This window comes from Phocoena phocoena, chromosome X (genome assembly GCF_963924675.1).
Source record: "Phocoena phocoena chromosome X, mPhoPho1.1, whole genome shotgun sequence".
NCBI classification, from domain to species: domain Eukaryota; kingdom Metazoa; phylum Chordata; class Mammalia; order Artiodactyla; family Phocoenidae; genus Phocoena; species Phocoena phocoena.
The window spans coordinates 113,727,745-113,747,553 of NC_089240.1; the positions used below are offsets into that span (position 1 = coordinate 113,727,745).

Consider the following 19,809-nt stretch of genomic DNA (forward strand, 5'->3'; position numbering starts at 1 on the left):
ATAAATTAAAATTTTAAAAAATTAAATAAAATTATAAAACAAAAATTAAAGCTAAAATAAAATAAAATGAAACACAAGTAGAAAATGAATGAAATGGGAAAATAGAAATAACATTAACTTTCAATCTGGGTGCTGATTGAATGGAAAATTAAGACTTATTTTCAGCAGTTTAATTGTCTGATAGATATCTTAAGTTGCATATTTCTTTACATGCATTCTTTAACCATGACTTCTTTTTAGCTGTTGAACTTAACCTTTTAAGTACAAAACAGAAATGTCTGTTTCTTGCCTCATTACATTCTGAACTTTCACTCTAGTGACATTAACAAAGGCATTTATTTAATTTCATTTTGTAGCAAAACGGGGGAAATAATAGTAGCTGCTTCGTAGGATTTTTGTGAGGATGAAAGGATTTAATATATGTGTGGTTCCTGGCACACTACATTAAAAATCGTTTAATGGAAATTTTAAAACATGCAAAAAAGAACCTCCATGTATTCAATATCTAGCTTCAACTATTGATTACATTTTGTACATCATTTTTCAACTATCCCCTTCTGTTTTGGGGGGAGGAGTGTGATTTAAAGTAAAACCCTAATATCTTTTTACCCTTAAATACTTAGTATGAATCTCTGAGGACTTTTTATTTTACATAATTGCAAAACCATCATCACATCTAACAGAGTTATTCCTTAATTTTATCTAATAACCAGTCCAGGTTCAATTTTCCTGATTCTCAAAAAATGCCTTTTTCACTGATTCAAACATGTTCCAACCATGATCTTTTAGGTCTCTTATTTGAAACAGTCTTCCCCTCCTGTTTTTGTTCCATGACACTTCCTTATTGAAGAAACCAGGCCATTTGTCTTGTGGAAAGCCCCACATTCTGATTTTGCTTCCATGTGGTGCTGTTTAATATGCTCTTTTATCCCCTGTATTTTCTACAAACTGATTTGATTATATTTGCTTTTATTCTAAAACAAGCACACAGCCCCAAGTCAATATTATGTTCTGGGTCAACTTTCAAGTAAGGGTATGGTTTAAGTTGCCCTTTTCCTATTAGGCAGTTAATGGACAATTTCTTCTTCTTCTTTTTTTTTTAAATGAAGCCATTTATTTACTTATTTATTTTTAAATTTATTTATTTATTTTTGGCTGTGTTGAGTCTTCCTTGCTGCGCGCAGGTTTTTCTCTAGTTTTGCGGTGAGCGGGGGCTACTCTTCGTTGCGGTGCGCGGGCTTCTCATTGCGGTGACTTCTCTTGTTGCAGAGCATGGACTCTAGGCGCACTGGCTTCAGTAGTTGTGGCACGCGGGCTCAGTAGTTGTGGCTCGCGTGCTCTAGAGCACAGGCTGAATAGTTGTTGTACACAGGCTTAGATGCTCCGCGGCACGTGCGATCTTCCCGGACCAGGGCTCGAACCCGTGTCCCCTGCATTGGCAGGCGGATTCTTAACCACTGCGCCACCAGGGAAGTCCCAGACAATTTCTTCTTGACTGTGGTTGTTAGCTGTTTTCTTGGTATTAGAGAGCTTGAGAACATCAAGCTAGAAATTAATTTTCTTTTTTTTTTCAGCTTTGAGATATAATTGACATATAACATTGTCTAAGTGTAAGGTGTACAACGTAATAATTTGATATGTGTATATATTGCAAAATGATTACCATTGAAGTTGATTTTCTAAACATAGTAATTCTTCCTAAATATTCAGGAATTATTCTTTTTATGTCATTTTCCTTTCCTAATAGCAATTGAGCTTATATTTCAAGAGGTTTGAAAGCACTCAGGCTTTATTTCCCTCCCTCCCAGTCCCCTAAACAAATAACATCCCTGCAGAAATAGCTTGTGTATTAGTTTGCAAGGATTACCCTAACAAAGTATCATAAATTGGGGGCTTAAACAGAAGTTCATTTTCTCACAGCTCTGGGGGCCAGAAATCTGAAATCAAGGTGTTGGCAGGGTTAATTTCTTCGGAGGGCTGTGAGAAAAGGATCTGTTCCAGGCCTCTCTCCTTGGCTTGTAGATGGCCATCTTCATGTTCACATGGTATTCTCCTTATACAAGTGTCTATCTCCAAATTTCTCCTTTTTATAAGGACATTAGTCGTATTGGATTAGGTCCCACAATAATGACCTTATCCTAACTTGATTACCTCTGCTAAGACCCTCTCTCCAAATAAAGTCATATTCTGAGGGTTAGGACTTCAACATATGGATTTGAGGGGGAAACAATTGAACCCGTAACAGTTCGTTCACAACATATTATTCTATAACTTTACATTTATTTCCTGACTTGTTAAATAGAAAATAAAATCATTGGTACCCAATAAGAACTTGACTTTCTCTGTAGTGCCTTCAGTAAAATCAATTAAAAAATTATCTACTTACATACTACCTCTGCATTTCTAGCATCCCTTGTATTTATATCTTCACAAATATGAACTTTAGCCACACATTTTACAGTCTTCTTTTTATATTACCTAGTTTGGATAGATTAAACTGGGTTTAGACAAAAATGTAAGGGAGGTTTATGAGATGAGGCCATTTAAAACAGATTATACCAGCTGGAGTACAGGGCATGATTGTGATAGGGACAATTTAGATATTGTCTGTTACATAAGGTGTGCCTGTGAGCTTTTTCTTCTGCTGGCCAGGTTTCACAGTTAGTCTGTCTTGTGGACTTTGTTACCATTTTTTAGTCTAGTAAAGCAATGACATTAGATTTCTGTGATTTGTTTTTGAGTTTTCCTTGGAACCTACAAAGTACCTAGTATCTCTTGTGAAGAGACCTTCTCTAAGGGAATAGCCTAGCTTGTTTTAAAAGAAATTTAATTTGATCTTAGTTTACAAATTGTTTCATTCTTTCAGCAAGCATTTACTGAGCCAGGTGCCACTGGGCAACTAAAATCTTTCAAGCATACTCTCCTTCAGAGAGCAAAAGTGGGTGACTTCCTATTTTCATTCTTACCTTAGATACTAAAAAGTTGAAAGCTAAGTTCAGTGCTCAAGTACAACAACTCTCCTTAACCTAGGTTTCTAGCATACTCTTTGCCCTTGACAGTTACATGGCTCTTGACTTTTAATCCTTAATTTAACAATCTTATTTTATTATAAGCCATCTCATATCCGTTTTGGAAATAGGCAAGATGTAAATAATAAAAGTGTCAACCCACTTTTACTAATGATCCTAAAATAGCTGATGTTGGGGAATGCTCCAACTTTCAGTGGGAGAAACAATAAGCAAAATTCTGTCCTAGTTCTGGGAAAACTTGCTCTTTACTTGTGGATTGAGTGAATTACAAAATACTTTGAGCTTCTCCCTAGAGGAAAACATCTACATCTACGTCAATATTAAATGGAAGAACTATGCTAACAATTACGTTTTGCTGAAAAGATTTACTGTTATCCCATTGTTTTAAAAGACTGATTAACTTCTTAAACTTCCTTTCCCAATTTCTCTCATTTTCCATAATGGCATCAAAATAGTCAGTCTCACAGTTTTAAGACTCAAAGCTCTAGGTTCATCTTCAATTCTTCCTTATTTTTCTACTGTATCCAATTAGGCATCTAATCCTATTAATTCTTCCTTGACAATACCTTCTCTGTTCCCATTACTACTTCCTTCTGTCCCTTGGGTCCAGATTACTTTAATAATATTCTAATAGATTTCCTATCTCTGCTAATTTAATCCGACTTCCACAACCAACACCAAAATATCTTTTTTAAAACATTATTTTCATCTTTTTCTCTCCTGTGCAAAAAGTTACAATGGCTTCCCATTACCTTCTGAATAATAAGAAGAAGAAGAATAGCTAGGCTGTATTGAGCACTTACTATGTGCCAGACCTTTTTTTGTTTTGTTTTGTTTTTTTGTGGTACGCAGGCCTCTCACTGTTGTGCCCTCTCCCGCTGCGGAGCACAGGCTCCGGACGCACAGGCTCAGCGGCCATGGCTCATGGGCCCAGCCGCTCCGCGGCATGTGGGATCTTCCCGGACCGGGGCACGAACCCGTGTCCCCAGCATCGGCAGGTGGACTCTCAACCATTGCACCACCAGGGAAGCCCGTGCCAGACCTTTTAATAGGAACTGTACAACCACGTCATTATCCTTATTATTATCATCATCTTTATAGGATGAAGAAACTGAGGCTCAGGTTAAGTTGCTTGCCTAAGGTCACACAGGTAGTAAGTTATAGAGCTGGGATTTGACTCAGTTCTGTTTGGCTCCAAAACCAGTGGTCCTAACAGCTATGCTATTCTGCCCAAACTCTTTAAATTCAATCTCTTCAATTATTTAAGATCCCATAAATCTGGTGCTCTTACCAGTTTTCTTTCTCATTGCTCTGTAGTGCAAATTCCCTTTCAACCAAACTAGTCTCACTACCGTGTAACCTGCCATATACTTTCTCTCCTCTAAACTTCTGTTCATATGGTTCCTTCTGCTGTTACAGCCTCCCCTCCACCCTCTGCTTGTCCAGATTTTAAACGTCTTTCAAGGCCGAGGTCAAATTTTAAGTCACACAACTCACACCACTCTTTATTACAGACTATTTATGACATTCATTGTTTATACTGTAGACAGTAATATTTAAACTCTTTTAATCACGCACTGCATCAATAAAAACTGAGCACATGCTTCCAATTTATGTCTATTGTATTTACATTATCGCCATATACTGTGAATATAGTGTATATTGAGTGCCAGCATATAGTGTGACTCATAGAATATATGCAAGATTAGAGATATAACAAGGATGAGATGAAGATGAAATGATGTTTCTAGAAATTTTAAAATTTTATTTTATTAATTATAGATGATTATTGAGAGTCAGTATGAATTCGTGTTTCCAATGGTCTTGAGGATTAGAATTACTTTAGCCAGCTCCCTGACAAAGCAGATTAGCTCAGCATTGTGTTTTCAGTCAGGTGGCTGATGAGAAGCTGTGCCAGGAGAGGCTGTTGTCTGCGCAGACTTGCATTACTAATCTCTGTCCAAGGTTTCTCGTGGGAATCTTGTTAAGGCACTTGTCCATTTTGCGGTGCTTGGTTTAGTTAAAACTAGATAAAACTGCAAGTAGTTGTACTTAGCTAAAGGCCAAAAAAAGGCTCTCCTCTCACAAGATCTTTGGACCCTATGGGCTGAGTGAGGGCACCAGTGTCAATCTGTATGTCTAATATCGGCAAGCTTTCATTTCTTACTGTCTTGGATTTTAAAGTATATAAATTAAATTTCTATTTTGTTTTCTTTTTTCTTCTCAGTGGATCATCTTGTATACCTCCTGGGCTATGACTATGCTTACTTTGGAGATTGACTAAATGTATATAATAAAGCTTGTCTTTCCAATGTGATTCTAGGCCTCTTTAAGGGAAGGCTCATCTGCTTATTTCATGTTCCGCATAATATTTAGCACCAATGTTGGGCAGCCATCACTACTCTACACTTCCAGGACTTTTTCATCATCCCAAACAGCAACTCCGTACCCATTCAGCAATAACTCCCCATTCTACCCTCCCACTCCTGTAACCTCTGTTCTACTTTCTGTCTCTATGCATTTGACTATTCTAGGTAGCTCATATAAGTGGAAGCATACAATATTTGTTCTTTTGTGTGTGGTTTATTTCACTTAGCATAATCTTTTCAAGATTCATTCATATTGTAGCATGTGTCAGAACTTCATTCTTTTTGTGGCTGAATAATATTCCATTGTATGTATATACCATCTAAAAAAACTATTCATCTGGTAAAGATACCTTTTGGCTCTTGTGAATACTGCTGCTATGAACACTGGTATACAAGTATCTGTTTGAGTCCCTGCTTTCAATTCTTTTGGGTATATACCTAGGAATGGGATTGCTGGATCATATGATAATTTAATCTTTAACTTTTTGAGAAACCAATTTTTTCCCAGAGTTTGCACCATTTTACATTCCCACTAGCAATTCATGTTCCAGTTTCTCTGCATTCTCAACAACACTTGTTTTTTTTTCCCCCATATTTTAAAATAATGCCTATCCTAATGCATGTAAAGCAGTATCTTATTATGGGTTTGATTTGCATTTCCCTAATAAAAAATGATGTTGAGCATCTTTTCATATGCTTATTGGCCATTTCTATATCTTTTTTGGAGGAACATCTATTTAAGTCCTTTGCCCATACAGATTTTCCTCAACTTGTGATGGGCATATGTTCCAAATAACCTATCATAAGTTAAAAATATCCTAAGATGAAAATGCATTTAATGCAGCGAAATTCTGAACATCATAGCTTAGCCTAGCCTATCTTAAACGTGCTCAGAACACTTACATTAGCCTACAGCTGGGCAAAGTCATCTAACACAAAGCCTATTTTATAATAAAGTGAGGAATATCTTATGTAATTTATTGAATACTGTCCTGAAAGTGAAAACAGAATGGTTGTCTGGGTACGGAATGGTTGTAAGGGTATCGGATGTTTACCCCCGTGATTGCATGGCTGACGGGGAGCTGCCATGGCTGCCGCGGAGCTGCACCACGAGAGAGTATCTGACCGCATATCACTAGCCCGGGAAAAGGTCAAATTCAAAATCGAAGTAGGCTTTCTACTGAATGCACATTGCTTTTGCACCATCGTAAAGTTGAAAAATTATAAGCAGAACCATTGTAAATTGGGGACCATCTGTATTTCAAGTGAGTTGTTTTGTTGTTGTCACTGAGTTGTAGGAATATTTTATAAATTCTGGATATTAATCCTTTATCAGATATATGATTTGCAAACATCTCCAATTCTGTGACTGTCTTTTCACTCTCTTTTGATGCAGAAAATTTTTAATTTTTATGAAATTCAATTTATTTTTTTCTTTTGTTACCTGTGTATCATATCCAAAAAATCATTGCCAAATCCAATGACATGAAGCTTTTGCCCTATGTTTTCTTCTAAGCGTTTTATAGTTTTAAGTTTTAAGTTTAGGTCTTTGATCCATTTTGAGTTAACTTTTGTATATGGTGTAAGGAAAGTGTTCATTCTTTCACATGTGGATGTTCAGTTTTCCAGCACCATTTGTTGAAAAGACCGTCCTTTCCCCACTGAATGATCTTGGCATCCTTATTGAAAATCAATTGACTATATACGCAAGGGATTATTCTAGGCTCTCTCTATTCTATTCCATTGGTCTATATGTCTGTCCTTATGCCAGAACCACACTGTTTTGATTACTGTAGCTTTGTGTAGTGAGTTTTAAAACCAGGTAGTGTAGTCCTCCCAAGTTTATTCTTTCTCAAGGTCATTTTTCTATTTTGACAGAAAATGCCATTGAGATTTTGATAGGGGTTGCCTTGCATCTATATATCACTTTGGGTAGTATTGCCTTTTTAACAATATTAAGTCTTCCAATTCACAAACACAGGATGTCTTTCCATATGTGGGTTGTTTTTTTAAGTAACTATTTATGTGAAAAATACTTGCATACTTATAAAAAGGTCAAACAATATGGTAAAGTACAGAGAAAGAAAGAACAAACTGTCACAGATCTCACTACTCATTGATAAGTACTGTTAACCTTTTGGGGAACATCCTTCTGAGCACCTCTCATTTAGTTTTACATAAGAAGCATTTGTGGTTTTTTCCTACTTAATATGTAATACATGTTTTTCAATGTCAATGACTAGATTTAAATCATGCTTGTACCATCATTTGCTTAAGCAAACCCATGCTGAAAGACATTTAGTTTGTTGGACTGTGAGTGCTATTTGTTAATATAGTATTAATGGTTGGAAAAATAGTTTAATGTTTAATGTTTGATGTTTTCTCTTTTGAATGAAGAAAGGTACAAAGTTTTTCATCTAATCAATTCCTGCATATCCAATGTACTATAATGCATAAGTAATAGATCTCTGTGTGGTAGGTGCAACAATGAAAAGTAGAGAACCGGACACTTGTTTAGAGATTTGTTTATACTCTAGCTCTACTATAGCCCAGTGAATAATAATAAATGTACAGCCAAATGAAGTAAAACTTTGTCAAATCATAGGAACAGGGCATTCGGTTTATCCTCACGTTCTCACCTTTCAGGAAGAAGCCGTGGATTTAATGAATAGGGAAACAGTGCATGAATGGTGAGTAGTGTGCATTGAATTACTATTCTGATCATGTTCAGTTATATCTTTTTTTTTCGGTAGGTAAACTTCAGTACTGACATCTTTTCTTTTGTAAGGAGGTACAAACTGCAATACAGATGGGTCAATCTTGGAAAGAAACTTTGAAGTATGGTATGGTATGGTATTAGCACTTCAATTTTGTAGAAAATTTGAAATTTTTACTGATTTTTCATGTTGGCACTACCTAGTTTTGCTGTCATTTCTAGACATTTAAACTCTCATTTGAAACTAAAATTATATATGCTCCATAATTTTTTTTTTTTTTTGCGGTACGCGGGCCTCTCACTTCTGTGGCCTCTCCCGTTGTGGAGCACAGGCTCCGGACGCATAGGCTCAGCGGCCATGGCTCACGGACCCAGCCGCTCCACGGCATGTGGGATCCTTCCGGAATGGAGCACGAACCCGTGTCCCCTGAATCGGCAGGTGGATTCTCAACCACTGTGCCACCAGGGAAGCCCTGCATAATTTTTTATTGCTCTTAAGAAACAGTTTATGATTTACCCATAAAAATAACTAATTGCTTGAGAGTGGGGTTCAAAGTAAATAGTTGTCTGATACAAAACCACTGTTCCTGTGGATCAACTTCCTCTCTGTCCTAGTGAGTCTAAAAAAAGTTCAGTTGTGCTGGTTGAATTGCTTAGATGATGAAATGATAAATGATTTCACTCCCTTCTATGTAATTTATTAACTATATATTAGAATTTTAAACCACAGGCCATGGATTTACTGGGAAAATACTGCATTTTTATGCCTGTAATACATATACTCCTACTAGCATTTTAACGTACAGCCTTTCATTTAAACATGTTTGGAATGTAGTTACATTCCTTGCTAACATTTTTTTATGTCCCTGTACATATTATAATTACTAAGTTGTGGTAGTTGAATGATGTTTAGGGTTCTTTTCCATGGACATCTCAGATAATGACAAAATAAGAACTGAGCTGAAATTTGAGTAGAAGAGGTTCTGGTTAGATGTCAGTTTCTAGATTTGGGGATTATTAGGTAGGGAAATGGGTCATCAGCAGAAGCAGTGACATCTTATTTTCTTTTGAGCCCTGAGCGCCTTAGATTGCCATCTATTCCTGATTTAGGAATAAGTCCTGAAGAATGAGTAGATAACCTCTGGAGCCTGTCACTTTTCATGTTTTGGTGCTAATACAATTTATAGAGGCTCTTGGATTCCCTTAACTGACCTAATCCTAATTAATGTAAGTGTTAGTGAGTAAATCTGCAAGTGTGTTAGAAAGAGGAAAGAAACATGTAATATAACTTTACTTGTGTCTTGGAGAAGAAAAGAACATGTTTTAAAATCCTGAATTGTGTGGTCCTGATTTTGTCCACATAAAATCTATAAACATTTTTATAGCTGTTTATTTTTGTTGTCCCATTTGTATCTTAGTTCTAACCAAAGCTTTTTTGATCCTTTCCTGGACACGGCATTGTAGTTTTCAATAACAAATCACAGGTCAAACCCAAAGAGAAAGACTGAAATTTAGGATTTGTGTATCTGTTAGGCATTGCTCAATATTGAGTAGTCACATTCTAGGTCTTTTTTGGGTGCTAGGGAAGCCCCTTATCCAGCATGTAGCTCTCTTTCCCAAAAGGCAAAAGGTGCCTTTGCTTATTGAAGTGAATCTTGGGTTCCCTGCTTGCTTTAGGATGGTGAGAGCTCCATGGTACAACCACTGACGCAGTAAGGATTCCCTTCCCCGTGCCATAGCTATCACCCTCAGCACTTGATAAGTAAGCAATAGGTGCTACAATTGGACACTGCTTATAAAGAGTAACAACGATTTAGGGAAACCACCTTCTCCAAAGTCCACTGATTTAATTCTAGCACCCCCAACAGCTTCTCTCACCAGGGTGACTGAGAAGGTAAGAAAGGAGTGTCTAAAAGTCTGTGTCCCTTGAAATACTTATAAAACATCAATGTTTCACCACCCAAATCTTTTGGGGGATACATTTTGCTATAGTTATAGCTGATTCAAAATGGCAGTTTTCCCTTTCATTTCTTAAACTATTATTTACATATTACAAAAGTCACCAACCTTTAAGTATACGATTTGATTAATTTTGGTAAATGTGTACAATCCTGTAACCATAACCATAATCAAGATATAGAACAGTTCCGACACTCTGAACAGTTTCCCCATGATCTTTCGCACTTGATCTCCTCCCCCCACCCCTGCCCACCCTAGGAAACCACTAATCTGCTTTCTGAGAAAAGTTATACCGGGTTCAATCCCTGGTTGGGGAACTAAGAGCCGCAAGCTGCATGGTGCAGCCAAAAAAAAAAAAAAAATTGTAGCTCCAGGTTCTGTGACAACCAAACAAGTAATGTCTTTTTAGCTAAATTAAAATGTCATCGTTTTGGGTTTTTTTTTTTTTTTTTTTGCGGTACGCGGGCCTCTCCCGTTGCGGAGCACAGGCTCCGGATGCGCAGGCTTAGCGGCCATGGCTCGGGGGCCCAGCCGCTCCACGGGATGTGGGATCCTCCCGGACCGGGGCACGAACCCGCGTCCCCTGTATCGGCAGGCGGACTCTCAACCACTGCGCCACCAGGGAAGCCCTTTTTGTGTTTTTGAAAAGAATCAACTAAGAATGTGTGAGAACATGTGACCATATGAAGAATCAGTAATTCATTAACCCTGTCTGAACATAGCCATCCTCTGACCCAGCTTGTTCATAAGGATCAGAGCTAACTCTCGAATGAACAAATGAACGTTTAACAACCATATCCCCTTATTCACTCATGATTTTCACCTTGTCTTAAGGCAGGTCACAGCCAGGACTACAGGTCCTTCTAGCTTTTTTTCCCCACAACTTGGGAAAATCCTGAATCCTTATAAGTTACAAGACAGTTTTCTGTCCTGAGGCTTTCCTGTTTTTACCTAGATTTAGAGAAAAGCAATGAAATCATGTGATGTGGGATACTACATACAGTCCTCTTTTAGTGTATATCCTTAGATCTGTTATAACGAAATAGTCACAGCTGATCTTGTTCAAATGTTTTCTTGTAACGATTATAATTTTATTTTAGAAGAAGTCAAAGTCCCAACCAACACTATTAGACCAAGTATCCTTGGACCATTAAAAAGAAAAGGTACTTTTATCTACCAACAGAAATAAATATAACTTTATTTTCATAAGATATCACATAAAATCAAGTATTATACAAAAATTCATTTTAAAGGATTTATTTATTTAAAACATATTTGATAAATTACTAGAGGCCTTTTGTTTCACTGAAATGAAACTATGTGTAAAGACATTTTGAAAGCTATAAAGGGCCATGTGAATTGAAAATTTTAATTCCAGTTTAGTCAACTATTATGATTTTCATTGTATAATTCACCAAGCTAGCTGCCTTAAATACTTTCTGAAACAAGATGGGGAATGAATGAATAAATAGAGTGATTCAGCCATCAAGTATTCTCCTGAATCTCAACCCCTGACCTGCCCCACCACTACACGTACACGTTGATATCATATGAATAAGTTGACACAAATTAGATCCACTTACAGCACTAAAAATATATGCTAAAATGTATGTTGATGTTTCAGTTGTTTATGGGGGTTCTGTTTGGTTAAATATATGGAAAATGATCCACCTATTCAGTAATAAAAGGGCAGGGAAAGAACAGAAGTGTTTTTCTTTTTAAACTGCCACAGTTCTGGATCCCCTTTCTCACCCCTGCCTCACTAAGCTATGTACTTCTTCCCTTTTTTGGATATGACTACTGAATTATGGGCTTAATACAAAGTTAAACTATAATAAGAAGGGAAAATGGGAAAGGAGATTAAACTTAAAAATGTGTATTTGTGAAAAATCCATTAAGATGGGAAAGAAGAAGGAGAAAGAAGAAGAAATGGAGGTGGGGGGGCAGAGGTAGGGGAAGAGCAAAACTAGAGGGAAGGAAACTGAAATGCACTGCAATGTTCCCTGCATTTGGCATGAATTAATGGCAGTCTTCCTAACAACATACCTAACTCAGCGTGTACTCGTTATATTCTAAGACTAAGAGGAGATCAGTTCTGGAAAATGCTCTTTTACAAACTAAGCACATTGTTTTATGACAATGGATCAATGACCTAGCTTAAGTGTCTTTTACCTGTGCTGTGAAGTTTGGGCTAATGTTGAAAAAACATTCAAATGTATTAGCAGTTGAAGAGCTGTTAGGAAGTCGGGGGGGGGTGTCATTTGAGTATTTAAAATCAAATACGCTTAAATTAAAGACAATGTTTTACTAAATTAAAATAATTCTTCTTTTAAGATAACACATAAAATGTTTCATGATGTTGAAAATGCCTGGAATTTTCTTAGAATTTATGATTTTAAAAATTGTTTTTATATTTCAATTTTGACATAATAGACTTGGTGTCCATCCAGTGTTTTGGTGGATGTGGCATGTTCCACATGAGCTTCTTGTACCTAGTTTTCAGCTGCTCTGGAAGTTAACTGCCTCATTTCTTTGAGGTGTCCCTAAGAACTCCAAAGCAAATTCTATAAGTACCACACGGTCTATATGTTTTAAGTCAGACCCTCCCAGATATAGTCTATACAGATCTGGTCAAAGTTTATCTGACTTTCCAGATGTAATAACAGATTAAACAGAAATTTAATTTTAATTATATATTTTGGAATATGAATATTTATTTGGGAAACAACAAAGTATGTCCGATGATCACATTAATACAAGTGAAGTGTGGGGAAAGATGGTATAAAAAACCAAAAAGAGGTCCTGGGGGGGAAAAACAAAAAAAGAATGAGGACTCTCTGTAAAGTGGAGGAGAAATAAGGGTTAGAGTCTCCAAGCATATGAAGGCATATTTTATGGTGATTAGCAGCAATTACTTCCGTTGGGAACAAGCAAGAAAAAATAAGGCTTCAAGTGGGAATTCTGAGAAATCTACAGAGATTGGGCAGCTATAAATATTGTTTTACGAGTAATAATGATTTTAGCAAAGAAAATTTTAATTTTCTTCTATGATGAATTTGTTTTGATTTGTCTTGTTTTTAATTTAAACCAAAAAGGAGAGATGAGTAGTTTTTCCATAATGGTGTAAGTGTATCTGGCATGAGATATGATAATACCTAGACCTCTTTCGAGCTTTATGAGCCATGATTATACTCCTAAGGAAGGTCTGGAAATCTCTATTCCTAGGGATATTTTTTAATGAGTAGGTGGCCGTAGTGTTTTATCATTCAGATATATTCCACCATAGAAGTTATGGACTTGATCATCAGTTTTACTCACATCCAGACATGGTTATCACATGAATGTGTAACATTTACTTCAAAGTGAAGATTATAGCAATGTGGTTTTTTGAGATTAAGTTTTTCTCCCTAATCTTTGAAAATGTATTTATTTTGTTCATTGTATGCTGTAAAAAAAAAAATTGATCTATTTAGTTCATTGTGTATGTTTAGCAAAATAAGGAGAGCAGTAACTTAAAGTTTTAAAATAAGGAATGAGATTAAAGTATGGTACATCCTTACTACATAGCTATATAAATTTATGTTGTAGAATTTAGTTACTAATATGAGAAAAATTATAATCATTAAAAACAAAAAGTAGATTACATATCAGTATTATATACAGTGCAAATCCAATTTCGTTTAAAAAAATCATGTATACACACATTCAGGAATCACTGAAAAATGGTTATCTCTGGATAATGGTGATGTAAAATTTTTTTCCTTTTGTTTTTCTGTATTTTATAAATTAATTGCAATGAACAAGTTTTACTTTTGCAATTAAAAGCATAATAAACACACTAGACAAAATATATCTACCTTGATCTGCATTTTCGTCATAGGTGAAATGACATTTGAACATCAGCCAGAGAGATTTTTCCAAGACACAACCAACGTGCTTTCTTCTGATACTACCCAGCTATCTGATAGGAATGTATTGTGAGTATTAACATGAGATTTTAAGCATTCATCGGCCACTTTTAACTTGGTTTTTAAGTCTACTTTGGTTATTGTATATACTCAGAAGTATGGTATATTATGAAATATTTTTAGAAGTTTTAAAAAATGAATATCCCAAATGGATACTATAATATTTACTTTAGTTCTTCTCCCCAACACTTACGTGTGACATTAATATATGGTAGACACATTTTTATTTTATATCTTTATTGGATTATAATTGCTTTACAATGTTGTGTTAGTTTCTGCTGTACAAGAGAGTGAATCAGCTATATGTATACATATATCCTCATATCCCTTCCCTCTTGAGACTCCCTCCCACCCTCCCTATCCCACCCCTCTAGGTGGTCACAAAACACGGAGCTGATCTCCCTGTGCTCTGCGGCTGCTTCCCACTAGCTATCTATTTTACATTTGGTAGCGTATATATGTCAATGCTACTCTCTTACTTCATCCCAGCTTCCCCTCCCCCGCCATGTCCTCAAATCCATTCTCTAACGTCTGCGTCTTTATTCCTGCCCTGCCACTAGGTTCATTGGTACCGTTTTTTTAGATTCCACGTATGTGTGTTAGCATACGGTATTTGTTTTTCTCTTTCTGACTTACTTCACTTTGTATGACAGTCTCTAGGTCCATCCACCTCACTACAAATAACTCAGTTTAGTTCCTTTTTATGGCTGAGTAATATTCCATTGTATATATGTGCCACATCTTCTTTAGCCATTCATCTGTCGATGGACATTTAGGTTGCTTCCATGTCCTGGCTATTGTAAGTAGTGCTGCAATGAATATTGTGGTACATGACTCTTTTTGAATTGTGGTTTTCTCAGGGTATATGCCCAGTAGTGGGATTGCTGGGGCATATGGTAGTTCTATTTGTAGTTTTTTAAGGAACCTCCATACTGTTCTCCATAGTGGCTGTATCAATTTACATCCCCACGAACAGTGCAAGAGGGTTCCCTTTTCTCCACACCCTCTTCAGCATTTATTGTTTGTAGATTTTTTGATGATGGCCATTCTGACCAGTGTGAGGTGATACCTCATTGTGGTTTTGATTTGCATTTCTCTAATGATTTGTGACGTTGAGCATCTTTTCATGTGTTTGTCGGCAATCTGTATATCTACTTTGGAGAAATGTCTATTTAGGTCTTCTGCCCATTTTTAGATTGGGTTGTTTGTTTTTTGATATTGATCTGCATGAGCTGCTTGTATATTTTGGAGATTAATCCTTTGCCAGTTGCTTTGTTTGCAAATATTTTCTCCCATTCTGAGGGTTGTCTTTTCCTTTTTTATGGTTTTCCTGTGCAAAAGCTTTTAAGTTTCATTAGGTCCCAGTTGTTTATTTTTAATTTTATTTCCATTACTCTAGGAGGTGGGTCCAAAAAGATCTTGCTGTGATTTATTAGACACATTTTTAGAAGTGGGGTTTTGGCATTAGATTAAGAGGTATTAGAGATATACATAAAAATGCAATCTTGGAAAAGAGTCATCTTCTGCCCCATTTTTTCTGTCTTGGATTTTTGAGTGCTTTGTTAGGCTGAGCATATTATTTAAAAGTGTGCCAGTAAAGCAAGTTTTAATGATCAAAATGGGAAATACAGTGAATGGATTTTTATTACTGTTACTATTGGTTTTGTTTTACTGCTCTTATGAAACTGCTCTTGTAACTAATGCCAATTCTTTGCTTCACATATTTTGCATTCATTTGTAGACGAAGCACAGAGATCTCTTGAATTCTGTTATCAATGAGTGGTATTTTCTTTTTCCTAGTCTATCTTCAGATGCTCTTGATAGAAACAGCAGCAGTGCAGGGTCTTCTCATAATTCACCAACTAAAATCAGCACTGTCACAAACTCTCCTGTGTTGCCTTCTGATTTTAGTTCTCTATTTATTCTAGCAGATGAGCTTTTAACTAAGTGGTTTACCTATCCCAAGACTCTCCCCAATAGAGCAATGGAGAAACAAACGTGCACTCGCTTGATCTCTCTCTCTCTCTCTCTCTCTCTCTCTCTCTCTCTCTCTCTCACACACACACACACACATATTAGAGTAATAACAGGATTGTATGTGGTATAATTTAGACTATTTCCTATTTATCTTTTCTTCTTAATTTCCTAGAATTCTGTTTATCTATAGAACTTGCATGTCTAATTCCTGGGTATGCCCTTAAAAGCAATGTAGTAATACTTTCAAAGATGTTTTCTAAATAAGAAGTATGTTGACGATACAATCATACATCTTCAAGTTGCTAATGTATAGAAATATGCTGTACCTTGATTTTTTTAAAAAATAATTGAGAGCTCTATCTATTTATGTGAATAAATAAATAAAATTATACATTCTAATGAAATATTATTGTTCCATTAATCAACAGGTAAAATGGTTTTTCAAATTATGTACTGAATATTTATGCCAGTTTTTAATATTTTCAGTAATTGCTAGTTTCCATTTGGTAAGGAAAAATCATCTATCAAAAGCAGTTTTAAAATTAAGCTAGTTATACTGTGTTGATCCAAGGATTGCCAATTTTTGACATGAATCCTTGGATGTGTAATTTGTTGGGGAGGAATAGGTAGGGGAAGCAAGATGAATGGAAGCTAATTGAATAGCAAGAAAATAATATGTAATTGGGGCTTCACTCAATTTGTACTTAACCTGGTTATCCCTGATCAATTTTGTACTCTAATTAAGTGTGGAAAAAAGACAATGCGGATAAATTGTGGTGTTTTACATTTCTATGAATTACCTTTTATTCATCATCATGACTACTGATTTGATTAAATATAGGCTTAATATGTTAGGGCTTTTCTGCAAGAACCATGCACTTCCACTTGTTCCCAAAGGGCTATAAAGGTTTGTTTAAAACCCAATTTTCTATTCAAAAGTCTTAAGGATTTTTTAAATAAGAAAAATCATGTATTAAAATTTTTAAATATAAAGTAAGTGCTTTAGGTAATTGGGGGTAGTATTAGCATTTTGAAAAATAGAAATGTATCTTCATGAAATGAAGTTGAAAATTGGTTTAAATTTCCTCAGCTAATGAAGGTAGGAGTGGCTATCTAAAATATTTATTAAACGTTTTTCCTTGTCATTAGAAATAATCAGAATGATGGAAATCTGATGTAGGTATATTCCACATGGGAAAAAGATTGGCATCAAGAATTTTTTGACAATAGCCCTGATGGAATTGATTAGAATGTATATATACGGCAGGGGGAGATTCTATTCACCTGTGAATAAATGAAACTGAATATTTCTGAGATGACTGGAATCATATGGTCTCCTGAAACTGGGATAGGATTCCACAAATTGGCTAAGGACAAGTGAACTATCAATATTGCCTTTGTTACTTAGCTTCTTGCCAGACTTCAGTGGACGAGTTGTGAACATATAAGGGGGTCCTCATGGAATGAGGTGTGATTGCAGTGGTGTTCCTTGCTGAAATTATAGACCAATGACAGAAAAAAAGGTCCCCATGTGCTATCGACACTTCAGCAAAAAAGTTTTTCAGAATGATCAAGTACAAAGACTAAGGATGGAGAAAGTGAACAATGGGGGTGAGACTACTACTGATTTGTGTGAGGAACTTTCATCAATAAATCTTGGTAATCTTGGCTATCTCATCTCAATATACTTTTTTTTTTCAACCTAGACAATTTCTTTCACTCTATTTCGTTAGTTTTTATTGTTTTAGCTGAATCCTAGGATGCCACAATCACTATAATATGCTCAGAATTGAGGACTTTGTTTTCCATTCTGTTACCTTTCGAGCTTGTGTATTGGGGGGCTCCATATCTTAAATGATTTTCTATTTATTAATTTTCAGACCAAAGCAATTCTAACTTTTACATGAGGCATTTTGTGGGTTTTTTTTTTTTTTTTTTTTTGCTGTACGCGGGCCTCTCACTGTTGTGGCCTCTCCCGCTGCGGAGCACAGGCTCCCGTCGCGCAGGCTCAGCAGCCATGGCTCACGGGCCCAGCCGCTCCGCGGCATGTGGGATCTTCCCAGACCGGACCATGAACCCGCGTCCCCTGCATCAGCAGGCGGACTCTCAAACACTGCACCACCAGGGAAGCCCTGTGGTTGATTTTTTTAAATTATGGAAAGACTATGTTTTGTTATCCTAAACATGCCAAGGAATTGTCATGCCAGTTTTCCACAGGGAAGGACATGTATTAGTTTCCTAGGGCTGCCATAACAGAGTACCACAAACTGGGTAGCCCAAGACAACAGAAATGGATTATCTCATAGATCTGGAGGCCAAAAGTCCAAGATCAAGATGTCAGCAGCATTGGTTCCTTCTGGAGGCTTTAAGGGAGAATCTGTTAATGTCTTTCTCCTAGCTTCTAGTGGTTGCCAGAAATCCTTGCCTTGCAGACATATTACTCCAGTCTCTGTCTCCATCATCACTTGGGGTTCTCCCTGTGTCCTTGTGTTCTCACATGGCCTTATAAAGACATCAGTCATTGGATTTGGGGCCCACCCTAATCCAGCATGACGTCATCTTAACTTGTTATATCTGTAGAGACCCTATTTTCAAATAAGGTCACATTAACAGGTGCTGAGGGTTAGAAATTCAACATTTATCTTTTTGGGGACACAATTCAACCCACAACAGGATAGTTTTGGTATTTTGATTGTTCCAATTTTCTTAAATTAGTTTTTTAAATTGTCTATCTTATAACCCATCTTTAAAAAAATGTAAGAACAAGAGGTGATCATATTGTACATAAGTGTTCGTATGTCTTCTTCCTACATATTATAAATGTATATAGGTGTATATATATATGCTAGTTTTCACATTGTCACTAAGAGGATAAATGAAAATGGAAATAGTTTTTCATATACTTTAAAAGCATCGTTTTTAACCCTTAAATATGTGTTCGTGTTCAATCAAGTATTCTTATTTTACTTATAACCTTATAAAAGAGCAGCACCCAGATACATCCTAACACGAAAACTCACTGCAGTAATAAATTAGATTCTCAGACCAGGGAAAAAAATATGGTTCTTAAAATTTATAATGACTAAGTCAACTAATCAAGCTTGTAATTTCAAGTATATTCAACAAGTATCTAATGAATACTTTCTGTGTACATAAACTATACTTAAAACTGTAGGTTATACGAAGATGAGTGAGATACTATTGCTATCTTTAAGCAGGATAACATAAGTGCAAAAATGATGGTACAAGGCAGTCTAAGATAATATGACTATAAATACACATATGAAAGGACCTCTGTACTATAAAAGTATGAGAGAAAGACAATATTGAAATTACAGAAACTTAGATCTTAAAGGATTTTAGAAGCCTTTTAATCTACCTCTCATTGCAAGAATCCTTTTAAGAACTCCAGACAGGTTACCTTTTAGCCTGAGTTTGAAATCTTGTGATTTCAAAGTGACTGACTGAACTCCGTCACAGGCCAGTTCATTCTATTGTTGGACAACTCTCACTATTAGAAAGCTCTTACATTAAAAATGGGTATGGAGTTAGAATTTGTATCTACGTGGCCTGTTTCACTGGCTCTTTAGAACTGAGGCAAATCAAGTGAGATTTTAAAAGCACACGAGTTAAGATTCTAATTCTGCATTAATCTTTGTCCCTGCTCCTTGAGTTATTAGTACTCCCACTACAGGATATTTAATCTCATCTGCTAAATGAATTTTTAAAATTCACCTAGAAGCAACTATATATAAATATCCATGATGAAAATGCATGTATGGTACTTTGGA

General features: G+C 36.1%; 1 pseudogene; it reads left to right on the forward strand.

The window, feature by feature from the left end:
• Window positions 1-17,466, forward strand: part of LOC136142256 (P2R1A-PPP2R2A-interacting phosphatase regulator 1-like) — a 36,379-nt pseudogene extending 18,913 nt beyond the window's left edge.
• Window positions 17,467-19,809: the final 2,343 nt, after the last annotated feature.